The sequence below is a fragment of the Alosa sapidissima genome, chromosome 4 (genome assembly GCF_018492685.1).
Source record: "Alosa sapidissima isolate fAloSap1 chromosome 4, fAloSap1.pri, whole genome shotgun sequence".
Lineage (NCBI taxonomy): Eukaryota > Metazoa > Chordata > Actinopteri > Clupeiformes > Clupeidae > Alosa > Alosa sapidissima.
This window is the reverse complement of record NC_055960.1, coordinates 9,630,016-9,637,515: the sequence shown is the minus strand read 5'-3', so window position 1 is coordinate 9,637,515 and position 7,500 is coordinate 9,630,016. Positions and strand designations below refer to the sequence as shown.

The window sequence follows — 7,500 nt, the reverse complement described above, 5'->3', positions numbered from 1 at the left end:
GAGGAGGAAAAAAAAAAAACAAGAAAAGGAAAAATAAGAAGAGAGAAAGAAAAGGCAAGCGAGCGGCACAATCTGAGGGCTTGGGCGCGTCCGTCAGAGGATCCCCTCATCCTCCTCAAAGAGGAAGTGACAGCGAGATGACATTCCGCCAAAGGAGACTTCATAGCGAGACCAAACAACCCTCTAATCTCGCGAGCCACTTCATCCCACAGTCGAAGATAAGCAACGCATATCTCAAGACTACTGTGACAACATTGCAGGAACGAGCCTCCTCCCTCCCTCCCCCCCCCCCCCCCCCCCCCCCCCCCATCTCCCTACAACCCACCCTTTTCGCATTGACACAGAGCAGCTTTTTTCCCCCCACCCCTGTTTCTCCCACAAAAAAGTTCCCTTCCAGTCCTTGTAGGGCCAACCGGCCACCGGCACGGACAAACAAAGCGGCTATTTGTTTAATAACTGATTGCTGCCATGGCTACAGTACACAAGGGGAGCGGGGGGCTTTCTGTTTATGAACAAACACATCGTCTTGCAGGACCAATTTAACATTAACCAGGTGGAATGATCAACAGATTTCCTAGGTGACACCGAGGGCAGGCCCTTAATGTAAACACAGAGTGGGGGAGGCGTGTGTGTGTGGGGGGAGGAGAGACGGGGGGGGGGGGGGGGGGGGGGTGTGTGGGGGGGGGGGGGGGGGCTCAGGGAATCAAGGTCGATGCAAATGCACGGCGAGGAGAATAAACAGCCGGGGAGAACTCAAGACAAACAAACAGTCATCCTCCTGACATTTGAAGAAGAATTAGGGGTGGTGGCGTAGAGCAGCTGCTGACCGACCTCGCAGAATGTGAACAAGACTGAAGGGGGTTGGGTATGTGTGTATTGTGTGTGTGTGTGTGTGTGTTGACATGATGGGAAGGGAGGTCAGGGAGGCCTGGACTGAGGGTGGTTGGGTGGACGAGGGGTGGGGGGTGCTGGTTCTGCTGGCAAGCGATTTCTCCCCGACCATCCGAGCCCCAGTCCTCGGACGCCAGCTGAAAGCCGTTGCTGTGTTAACGTTAGCTGCTGGGGCGCGCGGAGGAGCGTCTTAACAACACAATGGCCCGAACCTTGTAAACCGCGTTAAACATTAGCTAAGTCAATCATTCAGTAACTCGGCCCTTGGCAACAACAAATAATGTTCATGCATTATCGTTGGCTTTTTTCTTTTTTTCTACATCATACACGGAAGGGGGGAAAACAGCCTTCACATTCTCGTGAATATGGTTTTTCTCATTAGGTCTGCTGTGAACAGACAGAAATAAATAAGAGGAACTATCATGACGTAACCAAGAGTGATTCATAGCCCGAGAATCCAGCCAGGTGGAACAACATAAGACCTCCAGTCTTTTTTTTTGCTCCTTTGCTCATCAATGGTCTTCTATTAGTCACTAAGAGGTACCCGATAGGGGGGTCCACACCATTGCTCATCAAAGATTTGGATTAAATGAAGTCACTTGTAAGTCAAAAGTGTTTACTGCATCTATTTACACACACACACACACACACACACACACACACACACACACACACACACACACACACACACACACACACAAACAAAAAACAGAAAAGAATCTAGACAGAAAACAGACGACCCCGATAGCGCCAAAGGCTGGTAATCTTCCTGGGCATGAATTTTTCATGTCAATCTCATGCCATCTGCCAAGGTGGATGCGCAGAATGAGGGAACACTTCCTCCTTCAACTGTGTTTCACACTCATTTCATTTGCCACCTCAAATCCATTTACCCCTGCCTCACAAGATGGGGTGGCGGAGGGGAAGTGGGGGTGGTGATGGTGCTCGGATGGGGGTGGTGATGGTGCTCGCGCAAGAGGAGCATGATCTAAGAGACCAAACACGTGTTTACGACACATTGAGAGGAATGTAATAGGATCCTCAAGCGTGAAATCTAGATTCAAATGTATTACCAAGGCATCTACAGGCAAGGCAGAGAGGGGAGATGCCAGGACAATAGCATATCCAGTCAATGATGATTCGTATAAATATGAACCCATTACCACACAACAAGCGCAAAGAAATGAACAATATGAAACGGAGATTTGGGGCAGACTACTCCAGTGGGGAGGCTAAATAGATAGATAATTTTTTGATGATGTACAAAGCTGTTTGTCTTCGTCGGCCACAAGCCGCTGCCAGCGTGCGGATGAGCCTGCTGTGCTCAGACAATCAGGGAGGGTACACATGGAGGGAAGTGAGGTGGGCCTCAGCCATTTTTAGCTCCACAGTTAAAAGAGTGAAGGAGTAGATAAAGAAGAGACCTATGGAGTATAGTGGTGGTGGAATATGAACTAAGCTACAGTGCCAGGATGATGACCATTCCACACACACACACACACACACACCATTCCATTCCTCACGTCACTCTCTCGCTGTCTCTCTCTCTCACACACACACACATCATTCCTCTCTCTCTCTCTCTCTCTCTCTCTCTCTCTCTCACACACACACACACACACACACACACACACACACACACACACACACACACACACACACACACACACACACACACACACACACACACACAGACGTTTTTGGTGAGAGGTTCACCGCACATTCCTTTAGCCGCTCTCCTCCGATTGACTTTGATATCCCATGTTCCTATGTGTTTCGCACTGATTAACTGCACACAGTGAGAGCGGGGGGGAGAGAGAGACAGAAAAAAACAGAGAGGTAGAGAAACAGACAGAGTAAGAGACAGAAAATAAGAGAGAAAGAAGAAAGAGAGAGAAAGTACATGGAGAGAGGGGAAAGTAGATGGGGGAGAGAAAGAGGGGAGAGAGAGAGAGAGAGAGAGAGTGAGAGAGAGAGAGAGAGTAGATGGGCTGGGGGAGGGAGAAAAACAACAGGCAGTGAGACGCACAAGGCCTCTGCCTGACCAGAACTTGCGGTGGGAAAAGCCGGTCTGTGGTACCCTGAAGCTCATCTTACAAATTAAACCTGTCAAACAGACGCAGTCAAAGAAAAACACAGACTTCAATCTCTCACGTCCTATGGGACCAGGAGAAAAGCGCTTATTGTTTTAACATTATTTAAAAGCGTGTCATATATTTTTAATCATTGTTACTGGAATCCATGCACAGAACGTTCCCAGGGGCGTGTGAAATGTGGACGTCTGAGCAGGAGAGATGTGTTAGAAGCATTTTCCTGGGGAAAGGGGAGGGTTAGCCTCCGCGACCATATCTAATTAAGCAAGCCAAGGTCCAAATCAAGGGAGGATCGGATTATTAGAAAGCCCATTCATGAGGGGGTAAACTCACCCAGTTGCATATGACTGGTGATGTACAGAAAATGTGTCTCCCTGGTGGCACTTAGGAAGGAGAGCAACAGTGTCTAATCATGGCGCTTGATTGACGTCGGTAACGAGTTCCTAGCGTTATCGGAACACAGCGGGAATGTGTTAGCAGGAGATGAACGCGCGGCTGTTTGTCATTCTTGTCCCCACTTTCTCAACTAATAATACCAGACTAAAAAGAAGGTGTGAAGGGTGCGAACTGCGTGTTTTGTCATTCCTGTACTCTTTCAAACACAGCCGTGTGCGGTGCGGTGCTCGGCTCATCGCACTGCGCGTCGGTCGGGTGGAGTGAAGTCAAGTGGAGCACGACCTCTGTGCTACCTTAACCTGCAACCGCAGTGTCACTCAATAGCCTACTGTTTCCCTGAGCATTGTTCAATCGCTAAATGGAGTCAAGGGGTCTAACTGTCCTACACAAAGCACAGCAGGTACCTTTCAATGCGTCTGGAGTCGGTTTCGCTCAGATAAAGTTGAGCTATTGATTGCCAGATGCAATCATTAACCTCCATACACAAATAATCACACAGAAATGCGGCTCGGTAGCCTTTTCCTTTCCAATAGTTTATCTCCTGGTCAAATTGTGAGACATTTAATATTTAACGCCAGGGCTATTGCCACATTTGTCTGGGTGTTGCCAGTGAAAGCAAAGCATGACTGTAGCTGAGACATAAAGAAACCTGACAGATACAACACAACGCCACGTACCAGTCTGCCCTGGAAGCCATTTTGCTTTTCTTATCTGTCAAAGCAGAACAGAGAACCACAACTAAAAATATACTTCTGGAACCAGTGAAAGGCTGGGATGCCTAACTGTAGCTGTCATATGTAGCTTACATATTTCATTCATCATGAAGCAGTCTGATTCCAGCTAAAAAATATTTTTTTTCCTCTAGTTTCAATTTGTGCTCGTACAATAAACAGTTAACACAACAATAAAACATAAAGAGGCCATCTTCCACAATGCAGCCTTACTTTTAAAGGCAAAACTGCTGAAAACTGAACTTCAAAGCATGTGACCACCCTGCTGGACAGGTTGCCTGAGCCGCCTGTGTCCAACCAGGAAGTGGACAGGGAGGATATGTTCTGGGTGGGTATATGGCACATGCTTTTGGAGGGCATGTGAACACGCATGCTTTTTGACCTCACTTCCACATCCTCTCTGGGTGGCCTTCCCCAGCTATGCCGCTATCCCTGTTTTGTGCATAGGAAGCATGTCATTATTTTAAAAGCTCAGACATGGCAGGGAGAGAGAGAGAGTGAGAGAGAGAGAGAAGGAGAGAGGGAAGGAGAGAGGGGGAAACAGAGAGAGAGAGAGAGAGAGAGAGAGAGAAATGATGGGGAGAGAAGAAGAGAGAGAGGGGCAATGGTGGGTTAAAAACGAGGGGTGTGCGTCTTCCATTAAGCAGTTAAACTGAAGGTAAAGGGCACGGGGCTAAACAGCGAAAGACCTTGTATGAATCTCCGGCGCTTTAATGGAAGCCCAGTTTTAACAACTCTTTTTGGTTAAATACAGCCCATGTCAGGAGGATGCGTCGCGCCCATAAAGCAGCACAATGACAATGTACAGTGGCACGAACACAAGGACATAGTTCATCATGACATTTTGTGCAATTCCCCACTGATTACGGTCATTATGGCTGGGCTCTGATTTATGCTGTCATTTCCCCTCACCGATCCTGCATCAATGAATCTTAATGAATTGGTAAATAAGGGTGAGGATTACTGTCTATGACACCGCAACATTCGGCCAAGATTTATGTAGCCAATTAGAGACGAACAGAGAAAATTGGCTGGCAAAAAAATAATATTCTTTATGGTGCAAAATGGAAACGCATTCTCGCTGAAGGGCAATTGTATTGTCAGTGTTAAGTCCATAAAATACAACCCCCCCCCCCCCCGCACATACACACACGCTCACACTCTCTCACACACACAGACACACTCTGCATTTAAAACACAAAGAGCAGCCTTGTAAGGGCTGGACACACTTTTAAAAAAGGAAGACAAAAGGGAGGGGGGTAAAAAAAAGTTTATAATAAGTTGAATTCTGCAATGCCCACCTCTCGGGTAATCATTCAGGGACCTCGGTGTTCACAATAACCCTTTCACTGTCTTCATTTTCTCTGCAAATAAACCACAGACACCATTTGATTCAACTCAAGGTAGAGAGAGGGGGGGGACTTTTGGGGGAAATATTTTGCGGCCTTCACAAGCGATTTGGTGAACAAAATTGTTTAATGACGTCAGACTGCGGGGGTGCGACGACGTGGCGGCCACAATGCTGCGCGGATGCATTCAGGGGTCGGCTCAATCACCGTGACGAGGTAAAGCAAAAGTGGAGTGAACATATGCACTCCAAGCATCCTGTCACCATTAATCACGTCTCAAAACAAAAGGAGCAGCCCTGCGACAGGACAGGCGATCACAGCGCACACCGCACAGTGCCGATGAAGAGAGGGAGAGAGAGACACAGAGGGAGGGATAGAGAGAGAGAGAGAAAGAAAGAGAAAAGCGCTCAGGCAACAGCGCTGCCGAAAAACTCCTTTCATGTGCCATGTTTCAACAGGAAGGATGTCAAATGACCCAACGCAAACACACACATACACACACACATACACACACAAAAGGAAGAAAAGCTGTGCATCCTTAAAAGAAAACAGAGTATTTGTACATGCCCAGCATCACAAACGGGTAACTTTAAAAAACAACACCTCCCATTATTAATCCTCCAGTTCTTAAAGAAACACTTAGTGGGATAATGAGCCTCTTTATGCGCTACATATTGTGAATTGCTGATTCTAAGTGTGGAAGCAGGCTCTCCACATCAAAAGGCCTGGCCTGCCATTAGGCATGGGGTTGAAAGAGAGAGGGAGAGAAGAGAGGGAGAGAGAGCGAGAGAGAGAGAGAGAGAGAGAGAGAGAGAGAGAGAGAGAAAGTGAGGTAGAAAGACAGAGAGCAGGAGAGGGAGGATGCAAGTGGAATAGAGATGGAGAGAGGGAGGTAGACAGAGACTGAAAGAGAGAGAGAGAGAGGAGTAGAGAGTTGTAGTGAAAGAGGGAGAGAGAGAAAGAGAAAGAGAGAGGAGTAGAGAGAGTGAACCAGTGTGTACAGAAGTGGAAAATGAGAGGCGAAGCAGCACAGGGAAAGCGCTTAATTTACTGGCATGTACAGTATGCAAATGAGATTACTTTCTGCTTAACTGCATCATTTATGTCCATAATAACAGCATCATCATTATGGGGCTCAAATTAAATTACACCCTAATTAGCATATCAAAGTGATTGGTTAAAGTTTAAAACAAATACCCAATTTTGTTAATGAACAGCTGTAATCACCATGTAGACTCCAATGAGAAGCATCCAAAACAAATATGTGGTTTAGAGAGGGGAAGGAAGATCCCTGTCCCCCACGACAGGTCGGGTGTGTGTAGCATGCCGAGGGGAGGGGGTGCTGGGTGGATTCGGGGGGTGGTGTGTGTGTGTGTGTCTGTGTGTGTGTGTGTGTGTGTGTGTGTGTATGGGGGGTGGGGGGGTGGTAAGGCTTTACCTGGCAGTTTCGCTCAGCACACTCACATTACATTTCCCAAACTCTCTGTGATCAAAGATGCAATTTCCCACACTTGCCACTTTGGGAGCTCATCAATAACGCACTAATCACTTCACGCCTGATTCAGAGAGAGGGGGGGGGAGAGAGAGAGAGAGAGGGGGGGAGGGAGAGAGAGAGAGAAAGGGAGCAACAGAGGAAGAGAAGAGCGAGGGAAGGAAGAGAGAGGGAACGAGGGAGGAGGGTGGTGGAGAAAGACAGACAGACGTGAGATGTGGCTGAGGGCTTAAAAAACTTCCCTTTTTATTTTGGGGGATAAAAAACCCACCCTCCACGGTTTCGGTGCATTAGATCAGACGTGGTACCCCTCGCCTGTCCCATGGTGGCTTGGCTTCAGTGTGAGAGTGGTGTGTGTGTGTGTGTGTGTGTGTGTGTGTGTGTGTGTGTGTGTGTGTGTGTGTGTGTGTGTCGTGTGTAGTGGATGGGGGGTTAAAAGCCTCCTCCTCATCATCAGCACGGTAACCTCCACAGGCTGTACCCCTCTCTGCCCCCGCACCCCACCCCACCCCACACACACACCCCCTCCCCTTTCATAATCACACACA

At 47.9% G+C, this 7,500-nt stretch overlaps 1 protein-coding gene across 12 annotated transcripts in view; it reads right to left on the bottom strand.

Annotated features, from left to right (window-relative positions):
- Positions 1–7,500, bottom strand: part of foxp1b (forkhead box P1b) — a 149,050-nt gene that overhangs the window by 85,546 nt on the left and 56,004 nt on the right. The window contains exon 1 of one of the 12 annotated variants that reach the window (XM_042088945.1): positions 1–185. This exon is cut by the window's left edge and continues 58 nt beyond it. The exons of the other annotated variants lie outside the window; for them this stretch is intronic. The gene's annotated coding sequence lies outside the window, so the exon portion shown is untranslated. Of the gene's footprint in view, positions 186–7,500 lie in introns of those variants that run through there. 12 annotated transcript variants of the gene reach the window in all.